Raw genomic sequence first — 13,853 nt, 5'->3', positions numbered from 1 at the left:
CCTCTTCGGACCACCCCTTTGGCGAAAACAAATCACTACTGCATTCTCTCTCTGCCCTCCCCCTCTCAAAAAATGATTAAAGCAAAGCTTCGCTCAGCAACACCCCGCCCCCCGCCGCACACACACGTACACACAATCACACCCTCCCCTCCCCCCCAGAAGACCAGCGGCTGCATGCTGCACATGGATGATCACAGCCCATCATCACATGGCTGCTGAGCTAATTCTGGGGCCAGTTGTCTCTGGCGTCTCTTGTTACTCACTGGAGGGGAAATGCAAGGGATTGCAGTGCAGTAGCAAGCATCTGACGACTCAGGCTCTCACAGACTACTCTCAGCCCCCTCCCCCTTCCCCCACCCCGCCCCGCTTCCTCTCCTCCCCCCACCCCCTGATAGATGTCTATTAAAAGCTGCTGACGTGGGAAGGGACGGCCATCTTTGATGAGGGCACAGCTCCGGATCCATTGAAGAAGGAGGCTTGGGGAGGTCAGGAGCGACTGTCCTTCCCTCCCAGCCGCCGCCGGGCTGCCTACACCGGACTCTGCGGAAGCCAAGGTAGGGGAGTGCGCCTGGGCAGAGCCCTTTGTCTCCTGCCTGGAGCCCCAGGCACGGGGGCAGGGCAGAGCTGCTGCAGGCTGGGAGGAGAGCGGCAACCTCCACACCAGGTTATTTCTGACCGCCGGAGGGGGCGGGGAGCGATGTGTAAAGCCCCGTTTTCCTGGGATTGATTGTGGCACCCAAGGGGCTATGGAGCTGGCTTTTCTGCACTGGGGGGACAGGAGAACAACTAGCCGTTGCATTAACTCCCCCAACCCCCTGGGGAATGAGGAGGAGGTTGCGCCTCTGTTTCCCTGGGGTCAGCAGCCTCCATCCCCGGTCGGCCGCCCTGTGCACAGGGCAGCAGCGTGGGGGTCCGCACCGGGGACAGCGGCGCTCGCCCGCAGCCGCAGAGCCGGGTTCAGCACCTCGGAGAGCGGCAGAGGCCGGTCTGTGCAGCTCAGCACCTGGGACAGCGGCGCTGGCTGGGGGCGGGAGGGGGGGGCACCGGTGCGGCGCTGGGGGGCAGCGCTGGCGGGGTGCAAAGGGAGCAGCGTCCCTGTGACATACGCTGCAAAGTGCTAGGGGGGGGCCTCACCCGCCCGTCCACACCCACCTCTACAGCTGCAGGCTTGGGGGGGGGGGGGGGATGTGCCCGTCCGGATCTTATTTATACCTTCCTCTGCCGCCAGCAGCCCCGCAACTGATCCGTTTGCCCAAATCAACTGCTCGCCAGTTTCCCTTCCTCCACCCCCTTCGCCACCCCACGCCCCCTTTCCCGCCCCCCTTCTGAATCCAGCAGGACCTGCCTTCCTCCCCACACAGGGGCAGGCATGCCGAGCAGTGCCCGGGGGGGGGGGGGGGGCGGCATCACACATGGGTGTGCGCGCCCACGCGTGTGACTCCGGGCTGTTCGCTTGTCCTTGGTGCACTCCTGCACTGAACGGCGTGAATGGCTAATCCGGGGTTCGAACCAGGGACCGGGCAGTAGTTGTGGTTTGCCAATGTCCCCGGTTCCCCTGTGTCCTGCGGCTCTAACACACGGGGAGGCGGGACACTGAGGTAACAGCTCGGGAGGGGCTCCTCCGTGAGCCACCCGCGGTGGCCTCCCCGCGGGGCTGGGGGCTGTGGACCTGCCCGTGGGGATCTGACCGAGACACCCCGGGCTGTTCGCCCCCTTTCCGGGAGAGCCGCTCGCTGCAGGTTCACTGTGGGGGGGGGGGGGGCTCCTCAGCCCCATGCCCCCACGGGAGCCTTTGGGCTGCTGCAGAGCCAGAGTCCCTCCCACACGGGAGCGCTGGGGCAGATCCATTGTCTTGTTCGAGGCGCGAGGGCGCCCATTGAAATATGCATCCCCCCCCACACACACACACGCGCGCGCCCCGAAGGAGGGGAAGGGGGGAGTCCAAGCTGCACCCTGTGGCCCGGTGCCTGGGCACTGCAGAGCTCGGCGAGCAAAGCGTGCCAGCTTATGTAACCTATTTGCTGGCCTGCCCGGGCATTGGCTGGGGTGGCTGCAGCCCAAACCCGTGGGGGGGGGCAGAGCCCCAGGTCCGTTGCAAGGGACGTGGGTAACTTTGCAAGGGCGGGGGGGGGGCTAAGCAAGGGGGCTTCTCCGCAGGGCAGGCGAAAGCCGCGGGTGCGCGACGCCGGTTAAACTTCCTCGGGCTGCTCTCCGGCTGCTCGTCCCGCCGGCTCTCTGGCCGAGCTGCGTCCGAGGACAGCTCCCGGCGCGCGGCTGGGCCCCACGTTTCCGGGCCGCTTCCCGGGGCAGCGCGCGGCTGGGTCGGCTCCCGGCGCGTGGGAGGGACGGGGGGGGGGGGGGGCTCTGCAGTGGCAGGGGGCGGGGACGGTCACGTTTTTAAGGGCACGCTCGGGGAGCGTCTCTCTCTCCCCCCCGGGCTGCTGAGTACTGCACGTCACGTTGCCTGGACTCCTGCAGGGGTGGATGCAATCTCCTGGGGGGGGATCAGAGACTGGCTGAGCGGGGGGAGGCCATCGGGAGAAAGCCACCATCCCAGGCAGAGGTGCTGGAACTAGGGGGGCTGCCGCACCCCCCGGCTTGAAGTGGTTTCCATCATATGCAGGGTTTGCAGTTTGGTTCAATGGCTCTCAGCACCGCCCCCCCCCCAATTATTCCAGCGCCCTTGATCCCATGTTCATCACGCTCCCCAGCCTCTTTACAGTCAGTTGCGGCTGCGGCTGTCAGGCAGGCTCAGGGCCAGATTAACCTTTTGTGGGCTTGGCACCAAACATATCTGTGGGTCCCCATGGGGGCAATGGAACATGGCGTGGGTGGGGGTCGGTCCCCGGAGCGAGAGGCCAGCCAGGGGCATGGCATGGCAGGGGCGGCCCCGCTTCCCCCAGCCCAGTGCAAGGGCACTATTTACAAACCAGCAGTTGCCAGATGCACAATGGCCTGCCTGGCCCTGTGCTGCCAGCCTGCCCCTTCCCCCCGGGGGTGAGCCCATGCTGCACCACACAGCCGCCTGCCCAACACTGGACCCCGCTCCTCTACGGCCAGAGCCCCCACAGACTCCCTACGGCCAGAGCCCCCATAGGGATTCCCTATGGCCAGAGTCCCCACAGACTCGCTATGCCCAGCATCCTGGCTGAGCTCCCTCAGAACCCACTGCCTGGAGGAGCCCAGCCAAGCCCCCCACACTGCCTCCCCAAATTGGCTGAGACTGGCCAGGCTTCTGCACCACTCCCAGGTGGCTCAGCTCCAGGGAGACGGGTGGGCCCCCCCAGAGGGTGGGAAGCGGAGATTGCCTGGAGCTGGAGGTGCACTGGGGTCCTGTCAGGAGGCAGAGAGAAGCCAGCGGGTGGGGTCAGGGGGAGAAGAGGAGCCCTTGGCCAGCGGGCAGGCCAAGAGGACCAAGTGGAGGGGGACTCAGTGGGCTGGCGGGGTCTTGGGCTGCAGTGGAAGCAGAACAGGCCGAGGCCCCTTCTGAGCATGGGCCCGGCTCTGTGGCGTCACGGGTGCCATTGTAAACCCGGCACTGGGCAGTCTACGCTGGCGATGTGGGAGATCAAAGAGCGCTGCTAGGAGGCAAGGAGAGCCCCCTTCCCTTCTTACCCTGGGCTTGCTCCAGCCTTTGGACAAATGCAGGATCCGGCAGGAAACTGCCCACGTCCTGGCTGGGTTCTGTCAGCTGCCTGCACTGGGTGGGTGGCACTGGCATTAACAGGACCATCGGCTTTGCTCTCCCCTCTAGGCTGGACATGCTCCAGCCTGGTTTTATGCAGAGCAGGCAGGGCTTGGAAACGTACCTACCAAAGGGTGAGGGAGGAGTGTTGCTTTGCCAGTGCCTTGCAGGGAAGGTAATTTTCCAGGGCTTAATTTGTGCCAGCAGGGCTGAGCCCTGGCACATCTGGGCTTGGCAGGTCAAACCCCCCCCCCCCGCACCTCTGGTTGGCAGTTCATAGCCCCTGCATCTCTGGGCTTGCCACCTCTGTTATGAAAGTAAAAAAAATTGCTTGAGCCCCTGAACCTAATTGCTTGAGCCTGGGGACCTCTTTCGTTACAAATTAAGCACTGTAATTTTTCCCTGCTGGCCAGTGCCAGAGGTAGAAAATGTGGCTCAGATTTCAGTGCTGACATGGGGGCAGTTTCGTCCTTCACTGGCACTGTGACTGGCTGGGAGCTGTGGTTGGCAGGGTAGAATGACATGATGGAAGCCCCTTCCTGGCAAGGGCTGGGAGTCCAGAAAGTCTGTTCAGGGGCCATTGGATATGTGTGACTGCCAGGGAGGGGAGGATGAGACCGCAGTGTGCTTAGCGGGGAACACACCGATCAACGGAGAGAAACGGAGTAAAAATGAGCAAAAGAAGGAGAACAGGAAAGGCAAAAGGAGTTAGGAGAGAGAGGAGAAGGGGAAGGGAGAAACAAAAGTGTTGCCTCTCTGAAGAGGGTCAGGAATCCAGTCCCAGGCAGGGTTATTCTTGAAGTCCAGAGAGAGGAGAAGGGGAAGGGAGAAACGAAAGTGTTGCCTCTCTGAAGAGGGTCAGGAATCCAGTCCCAGGCTGGGTTATTCTTGAAGTCCAACTGGTTCTAACACCCTTCCGCAGTGTCCCACCAGCTGCTTTTCCTGTCTTTTTGTGCCCGAATCATATTTCAAAATACTTTGCCAGGTGCTAGAAAAAAATGGCTGGAAAATCTTTCAGTAGTACTGCGTGTCTTTAAAGAAACCCCAGACTCCTAAGATCAAGTGCGTTAACTGAGAAGGAAGAAGATGCTGCAGTAGAAGTGTGCGGGGCTGGGGAGTGGGCAATCTCTCCCTCTGCCTGCCTGGTCCCAAATACTTGGCAACCTCTTTTTGTGACATTAGGGGAAGGAATTTCTTCAGAACACAAAATACTAGTATCAATGCGGATCTAAATCAAGTGGGGGGTGGTGGTTTGTGGGGTGGGTAACATATGAGAGTTACGATGCAGACAGATGGTCTTATTATTTAATCAGAGACAAGAGAGCATCATTTCTGGAGTTACAAGGGACTCTTGCAGTCCACCTTTAAAAGACACAGCTGCCAAAATAGAGTTCCACAATGTCCCATCCCATTGCCAAGAGATGCGGGCTGTGAAAATTAGAATGAAGCTTTTTTTTTTCTTTTGGTACCTCTGCATAGTGCAGACAGAGGTCAGCCAGGAGGACATTCCCTGCATGTTCAATGACTAAGATGACTCGGGAGAATCAGTTTGTAAAGGGACGACAGACACACATCCAAAAAAAAAGGAATAGATGGCCAGATGTTTCAAAGGTCGTGAACTCTGTTTGCAGCTCCCATTGAACTCCATGAGAACTGTAGGGGCCTAGCACTTTGAAGAAATCAGATCAATATTATTTAACTTACTGTGTCAACTGGAGCAGATATAAGGGTGGGCTTTTCAAAAGTGCTTAGTATTAGCCTAAGGCAGTTGCCACTGGGAGTTTTACCATTAATTTCAGTGGGGGCAGAGCTAGTCCGATGCTGAGTCCTCTCGAAAATATCACCCTGAGGACTTTCTCTTTAACGAGAAAAAGAACTGATTTATTTTTTCAGAGGGGCTTCCCTACAAATGAGAGTCAACATGCAGCTGTAGGTTTAAGCCGTAAGGACTTGATCCAAAGCCTTTCAAAGTCAATAGAAAGTCTTGCACTGACTTAAATGAGCTTTGGATCCAGCCAGTAACACGGTATTGTTAAGGCAAATTAAGCCTGGTCTACATGCAGTTTTTGTGCTGCTTTAACTATATCTAAATTTAGGGGAATCAGCTATATCAATATAAGCACCTTTATACTAGTAAAACTGCATCCACACTAAGGGGTTGTACCTCTTGAACTGGTTCTTCACCAATATAGGTATAAAGTGATACAAAAACTGTGGGTAGATCAGCCTGTAGAAAATAAAATTTCTCTCTATAAAAAAAGATGAAAAATTTTAATAGACTATTTTATTTTTACTGATAAGGTGCACCCAGTGCGTAGTAACTAGGACTATGGCTCCTTTTTAATTAAAACATCTTTTAGGGTCTGATCCTGCGCCATGGAGGTCAATGGGAAGTTTGCCATTAATTTCAGTGGGAGCAGGGTCAATTCTTATAGAACCAACTTAGGACTGGAAATTTTTTTTTACAATTTGTTAATCATTTCTCTTCCAGTTGAGCCCAGGAACATAAGACATTTCAGAGAAAGAAGATGCTATGCAGCTAATTAGTTTAGCCCACACCTCTTATTTAGCAGTTGTACCCCTCTAAATATTTTCAGTTGAATTTCTGCCTTAGTCCTCTGTAATATTATATAAAATAGTTGCTCCTTGACCATTTAATCCCTGATTTAGCAAAACACTTGAGCACATTATTAACTTCAAGCACGTCTTTAAATCCTTTGAACTAAGAGTATGCTAAAATTAAGCATGTGCTTAAGTGCTTTGCTGTGTCGGGGCCTTATTTCTGTTATTTGTAACCGATTCCCTTTGGGCCTGATGCTGCAGTATTTGCCTGGGCACAATTCCCATTCAGATCAGTGAATTGTTGGCCACACAGGAGTACAGGGCTAGACACTTTATTCACTAGAGAGATCACCAACATTCTTTTAGTGTCTATCTCTACTTTATCTTAAAAACCTTTTTAAAGGAACACCTTACCAGCAGTGTAACACACGTAATAATAGCAATATTACTGTCATAAAGCATCTTTCATCTTAAAGATTTATGAGCTGCTCTAAAGATAGCGGACTAGATACCTCCCACTCAGTCACTCCAGATTCTCATTGGTGTAACTCTGCAGTTGTCAGCAGAGTGACTCTGGATCTACACTAAGAATAGAAATGTATGTACAAGACTCATTGCTTCACCCACTGCTGAAATGCACACCCCGCTGGGGACACTAGAGCTAGCATGCCTACTCTTAAGCAGTCAGGTGTCATCTTCCATGGCCAGAAATTGTCAAAAGCATAGCTTAGCAAAGCACTCATCCATCTGTAGCCACCTTCCTTTCATCCCTAACTGATATCACCCCAAAGCGCCCCCAAGTTTCATAACCTTCTGTTTCTTACTTATTGGCCTTGCAGTTGACGCTGCTGCATTGCACTGCAGCAAGAGCTTTCCTAAAGTGCACATCCATTATATTCATAGCTTTATCCCACCAACTCCCGCTTGTTCCTTTATCCCAAAGTACTTACTCATGTTCTTCTTTTTGTGCAGTCTATACTTAATCAGACCACAACTTTCCATACCTTGCCCTGTCCTGTCTCGTTGTTTCTAGCATTTTCCTCCATAGTTGAGTCAAATTTATAGGACTGGAAGTTACTGGCCCTCTCCTGATCTTGGATGATGGTAGCCATTCTCCATAGCTAAGATGGCAGGACCCCTTGCATTATCAGTGCTATTTTTGTCTCCTTTCTTATCCTAAAGCATTTTTAAATGTCTGTTTTAAAGTTTTTTCTTTGTCTTTGCCACTTTCCTTTAGCATTTTGGAATGGAACTCTATTTTGGCCTGAAGAATGTAATGATGTTAATTTCCTAATCACCTTTTCAGTCGTGAGCATGGCTGTCTGCAACAATAATCAAATAGGGATCAATGGACGTTATAATGAAATGTCAAATATGAGTTCAAATGTCAAGGGAGCTTTAAGTCGATGGTCTAAAGAGAGAAGAGATTTTGCAGTGTACTAGGGGCCTGATCCAAAGCATATTGCAATAATTGGAAAGACTCCCATTGACTTCAGTGGACTTTGGATGAGGTCCTAAATGATAAGGCCATCAAGATTTTGACTTATTAATGATGAAAGCAGGGGATGGACAGGTATCAAAAAGATACCATTCCCAAGTGCAGCATTTACTGATTGAATACATTATCCCAATGGAAACTAGGCACACCATTCATCTTTACAACAGGGCTTTGTTGCACATTTTAGCAATTTAAATTTTAAAAGGGCCAAAAGAATGATCTGTGTATGCGTCATCTGAAATGTATTGTTATGCTGTAGTCCTAAAAAGAATAACATTTATTAAAGCTTTCTAGCTTTTCTTCATTGGTAACGATAGATATGATATCTCATTTTATGCAAGAAAGGAGGTTGGATTCTAATCCAAATGAAAAAAAGAGGCACAAAGTAATTAATCATGGATGTTTCACTGTTCCTTTGGAAGCTGAATGCTCATTTGGCTTTGACCAAACTGGCTATTCTGGCCACGTACTTGGGAAGCACTTAGGTTTTCGGTTATTCTTTTATTATTGTTTCAAGCTATGGTTAGTTATTGGGCCAGATCCTCCGCTAGGGTAGCTTAAAGGAGCTCAGATTGATCTGCAGTCTGGCCACAACATTATTTTTCAGTCAACAGCTGCTGTTGAGTTTTAAATGAATTGGTAGTTTAGTCATAGGCTTGGAGGCCCAGACTTTTCAAGGTATTTCCTTGGGAGTTGAGCACCTATATACCTTTAAAAATCTGGTCCTAAAATCCTACTCTTTTTGCATTAACATTTTCATGAAGTTGAAGTTTCAAATATTATTCTTTAACAGAAAGATTTGAAAAAGTTTATATTTCTTATAAATAGTGATGATGATTGATTGATGATGATAGTAGGAAGAAGATGACAATAAAGAAATATACACACCTGTACTGATTAATAAGATTATAATTCAGTTTTGGGGTCTGCTGCAGTCTTGTGGTATATGATATCAGCAGAACCTTTTAATGAGGTTAACAGTGATGAGCCAGACTCAGTTCTCAGTTACTGATGTGAATCCATCTGAGTTTCAGCTGATGCCGCTGGATTTAGCCAAATGTTCAGAAAGTCAGAATCAGAGACAAGAATCTGGCCCTAGTACTCTATAAATACATGCATATACAAGTAAATCTGTTCCTCTAGAAAGGGTAATGCATTTTGATTCCTTATGGTGCCTTTCCTTGTCAGTTTATTAGTCCGGTCTAATCTTCAGTTTTGCCTTTTTTTCTTTATCAAGGATATTTGACAAATATCTTCTCAACTGCAGTCCATATCGCTGCCACATTATCAGATCTTGTAAAAAAATACATTTAACCCTTTAACTCCCACCATTTCTCATTCTATTAGCAGCGTGACTCAGCTCTTGGTGGGCTAAAGTAGAAAAAATGAATCATTGAATACATTTCTAACAGGAAGCAAGGGAACTGATACTTTATATGTATATTTTTATAATTATAGTTTTCCTTGTGTTTTTAATATGGCAAAATTATGGTGCCCTAAATATACTGGTAGAGGCAATATTATAATTATTATAGTTCTGTGTAATTGCTAATAACAAAATTGTGTTTTCTAGCCTGTGATTACAGAAGGACGTTTCACATATGTGATTTTTTACATTAATGCATGATTTGCCATTTCTTGCTCAAAAACCTACCAATTAACAGGGAGGTGCATATTACAGCTAAAAACACTACAAAGGCACTTCATATATTTTAACAAGTATGCTACAGAGCATTTGCTAGGGCATATTTGTAATTCTATGCTGATTGCTTTAATCTAATACCATAATAGCCTGATTCTGCAAAGTGCTGAGTGCTTCGTGAGGGATGGTGTACACCTTCAATTCTCACAGAGTCTGACCCAAAGCCCACAGAAGTCAACAGAAACACCCCTGTGGGCATCAGTGGGCTTTGTATCAGGCTCCTAGATATCAGAGTGGGATGTGTTCTAAAGGCTCTCAGTACTACCATTCTTTATAATGTTTGTGGCTCTGAAATACTTTTAAATTAGAAGAAATTCTGGGGAATGTTTCTATGGGTTGTGATATGAGTGTTCCCAAACATGCCATTTTATTTGTTCTCATACAAATAAATCAATCATTTGTAGAATAGGTGAATTGCTTGTTTTAATTCCTTCCCTCCCCCCCCCACAAGGAAATCACAGTTTATAATGCCAATTTATCGTTCTGCTTATAATATGTGTTTGCTTGACCTACAGTAGAAATCTATCTGAACAGACCTGAACTGTCAAAAACTGAATGACTATTCATAGATGTTTTAAAACAAAAAAAAATTGAACGTTATGGATTTCTACTGTAAATTAAACAAATACATGCCTTTTTACCTGCTATATGCCATGTGTATCCCAACAGACTCAAGGGTTAAGGTACATCATATACAAATGTTGCTCATATACTTAACCTCTTTTAAAGGAAAGCTGCTGCAAACTGTTTCCTGAAAAATGTTTTAGTTGCATCTGCAGGATTAATTTGTATTCTGCTTTGCCTTGTTTTTTGTCAGTATTAATATTTTAGGTCCAGTCCTGCTTTCATTCCTATCGGTAAGAATTTTGCCTATTACTTCAAAGGCAAATAGGATAAGATCCTTTCTTCAGAAAGCAGGGCATTGAACTTGATCAGCTGGTGAGAGTGCTTCAGAAATATACCCGACATCTGTCAAAGCTCAGAGTTTGGTTCTTGGACTATCCAGTATATTACAAATCATATGAACAGTGATATTTTGTTCTTAATTTATTAGACACAAACATCTCTCTTTGCAATCGTGTGTTCTTGAAGGAAATGCAGGCAACAAAATTGCTATTAAAATAAATTTGGGCCCACGTGTACCAACTATTTTGTTATAGGAACCCTAGTCTAGTGATTAAGGCATAAGACTGGCACTCAGGAAATCTAAATTCAGATCTGGGTCTGCCACAGGCTAGTTGCGTGTGACCTTGGACAAATTACTTTGACTCTCTGAGCCTCATTTCCCGCATCTGTAAATATGAGAATAATGGCCTACATTTTCAAAAAGTGATTTTGTTTTGGGTGCCTCCCTTTTTGACACCCTACTTGAGACATTTTAAAGGGGACTGATTTTCAGAAAGTGCAGCTTACATGTCCTCTGAAAATCTGGCCCCTTTAAATTGTCTCAAGTTGGGCATCCAAAAGTTGAGACACCCAGAATACTTAGCCGCTTTTGAAAATGTTGAAAGGTGCAATAGCAAGACAAAGTATTTTTATTAAACACTGCTAGGAATGTATTATATTTATGGTAGCACAAGTAAAAATTAATGGGGGAAGGGAAAAAGGATGAACCATGTATGGGTCTGATTCTGATCTCACTCTGGTATATATCAGGAGTAATGCCACTAATGTAAACGGAGTTACAAGGGTGTTAAACCCATGTGTGTAAGAACAGAATCAGGACCTATGGATCCAGCCCTGACTAACTGACAGAGTGCAAATTCCAAATTGAGAACACTGCAGTTGAATATACAACTTGGAATTTTCTTTCTGTGAGCATTTGAGCTTAACATTTACTTTCTGCAAGTATTCATAAACGTGACATGCCAATGTTTGAAGGCTCTCAGAAAGCAAACCTAAAAGGTGTGTGAACACAAATCAAAATCCACTATTGAATTGCAGCAAATATCCACCAGAAAAAGTTCCCACTATTTGCTCGCCTGTATGAAAATGATTGAAATATACACATGGTCCCTGCACAGCCTTTTCAGGGATTTCTTTTAAATCTTTACCTTTAAGAAGTTGGTCCGATGAAAGACAGCACCTCACCCACCTTGTCTCTTTAGCATTAAGAAACGTTTTCTTGGGTTCTGCCACCCACTTCTGCCCTGGCTGAAAAACATTTCTGTCTCCTATCATAAGAGGGTATATTAAAAACAGACTGGATGGCTCTCAGATGTGGTAGCTTTTGTTGGGGAGTCCTGTCAATTTAGTACATTTTTGAGATGAGTACATCAGGGAAAAAAGATGAGTACATCAGTGGGGAAAAAAACCTTTAAGGCTTTGAGAATGTGCTGAGTATAATTTAAAATGCTATATAGACAACTTCTTTAACGTAACACAGTAGGGACAGCTCAGTGCATCTTTAAAGTTATTTTCTTTATTAGCAGAGGATTTTGCAGTCACCAGATCTTCTAGTTGTTCGTTTCTCCATGATTGACTGTTCTTAATACTATGAGATGATTGTTCTGGGAGCAGGTAGTAACTTGCACAGGTCATGCATCTGTTCTGAAAATCATTTGCTGAATGTGATAACGCTACACAAAGCTATTTAACAGGTTAATGACTAAAAAGGCAAAAGGGCTGCATGGACAGTGAAGTGGATGTTCATTACTGTAGTACCTGAATGGCCAGATTAGCCCCCGGGGCATTTAATGCTAGTATATTAAGCAGCCTGGCAGATGGCAATGTGTTATAGAACAGGCTAGTGGCACTTCAGGTTCTCAGAGGGCATCAGCTCTGTGCCCCTTTTGTTTCTTGAAAACGTAAGGCAAAAAGCTACCCTCTTTTGCACAGTGCTTTACTCCTGTTGATGTCAGTGAGGGAGCCACACACATAAGAAGAGAAGGACTCATGGATCCAAGGGGAGAAATGTAAATAATAATATACAGCATTTTTATATGATCAAAGCACTGTCCAGATGTTAACCAACTAATCCTTCCAGTGGCCCTGTGAGGTACCGTTACTAGGATTGCTCCTATTTTACAGATAGGGAAACTGAGACAAGAGGTGCAGTGACTTTCCAAGGCCATAGGGTGTTTAAGTGGCAGAACCTGTAGTACAATTCAGGAGTGCCTGAATCTCAACCCTGTACTCTTTTCTCCAGACCACGTCGCTGGGATAGTAGTAAGCACTGATGGTGTGGTAGCACCCAACAGTTCCAAATAGGATCAGGGGCCCCATTGTGTTTGGTGCTGTTCATAGAAAAGACAATCCCTGCCCTGAGGGCCTTGCAGTGTAAAGGCACAAGCAGATGAAGAGTAGCAAATGGGGACACACTGTACAACCAAATGAGTCTGGTGACAAATTGACTCAGCTTTGTTAGTTCTATGAATTGCAGTCATTCTTATGGTTGGGTTGGGCTTGGTTTGATTGGGTATGACCCCCGCCTTCCTGTTTTACCCATAGATTTAAAAGTCTATAAAAATGTCATCATTGTTGACAGTTAATTGTGTTACATTGTACATGCCATGATATTATTTGTAATTTTAATAAACTTGTTACCTATGTTAGAGGATCTTGCATCTTGGATGTAGGCTGTGGGAGGTGGAAACGGTGTTTGGTAGTCTAGATTTTTTTTGTTAATTACTTCTGGAGGAGGAAATTAAGCTGTTTTTTTTATGCTGCTCCTTTTCAGATGGTTAGAAAAAATATTCTCCTGATCTTTTCCAAAATACACTCCTTATGCCAAGTCACACCTTCCACCTCAACTGGTAGATGGTGGACTTGCATGTTGTACTTGAGAGCCAGCTACTGGACTTTCCGTCTCTCTTGGCTAGATGTTTGATGTACTGGCTCTCTCCTCTAATGTACTGAACGTCAGCAATTCATTCCGCTTCTGTCTTGATTACTCTATTTCTCTCTGACATCCTCTCTGCTCATTTTTCACATACAGAAGATCCTTTTGTCATGGTTCCTTTGTTCCATGGATTAGGCACTGACCTCTCTGGTTGCCCCAGGATTCATTCTTCCATGTTACCTTCCATTTCTTCTTCAGATCCACTCCTATGCTTTATTTAACCCCACTGCTCTTCTCTGCACCATCCATTACCTTGATCATTACATTCTTCCTTACCAAGTTGATTCTGGAGTCCTGTTATTATGTCCTCCTGAGGCTTTTCTTGTATTACCCAGTTCTCCTACAAAAAAGAATGTAGCTTTCAGAAGCTCTCTCTTTAACTGAGAGAAACAGCTAGAAGAGACATCTCATTGCACAGCACCATGGGACTGAGAGAAAGAACATGGGAAGAATGTTGCTGCTATAGTGATTAAAGGCAAGATTTTCAAAGCACTCAGTATTGGTTTAACTCTGTTTCCATTGCAATCAAATTCCCATTGGCTTTAACAGGAGCAGAGTTAGGCCA

At 47.1% G+C, this 13,853-nt stretch overlaps 1 protein-coding gene across 3 annotated transcripts in view; it reads left to right on the top strand.

Annotated features, from left to right (window-relative positions):
- Window positions 1–242: 242 nt before the first annotated feature.
- The window catches only part of SNAP25 (synaptosome associated protein 25), a 92,649-nt gene continuing 79,038 nt past the window's right edge, over window positions 243–13,853 (top strand). Inside the window, exon 1 of one of the 3 annotated variants that reach the window (XM_073339619.1) lies at window positions 243–554. The gene's annotated coding sequence lies outside the window, so the exon portion shown is untranslated. Of the gene's footprint in view, window positions 555–582; window positions 665–13,853 lie in introns of those variants that run through there. The other 2 variants (XM_073339617.1, XM_073339618.1) reach the window with 2 other exon arrangements.

The sequence above is a fragment of the Lepidochelys kempii genome, chromosome 3 (genome assembly GCF_965140265.1).
Source record: "Lepidochelys kempii isolate rLepKem1 chromosome 3, rLepKem1.hap2, whole genome shotgun sequence".
Lineage (NCBI taxonomy): Eukaryota > Metazoa > Chordata > Testudines > Cheloniidae > Lepidochelys > Lepidochelys kempii.
This window is presented reverse-complemented; position numbering and strand designations above follow the sequence as displayed.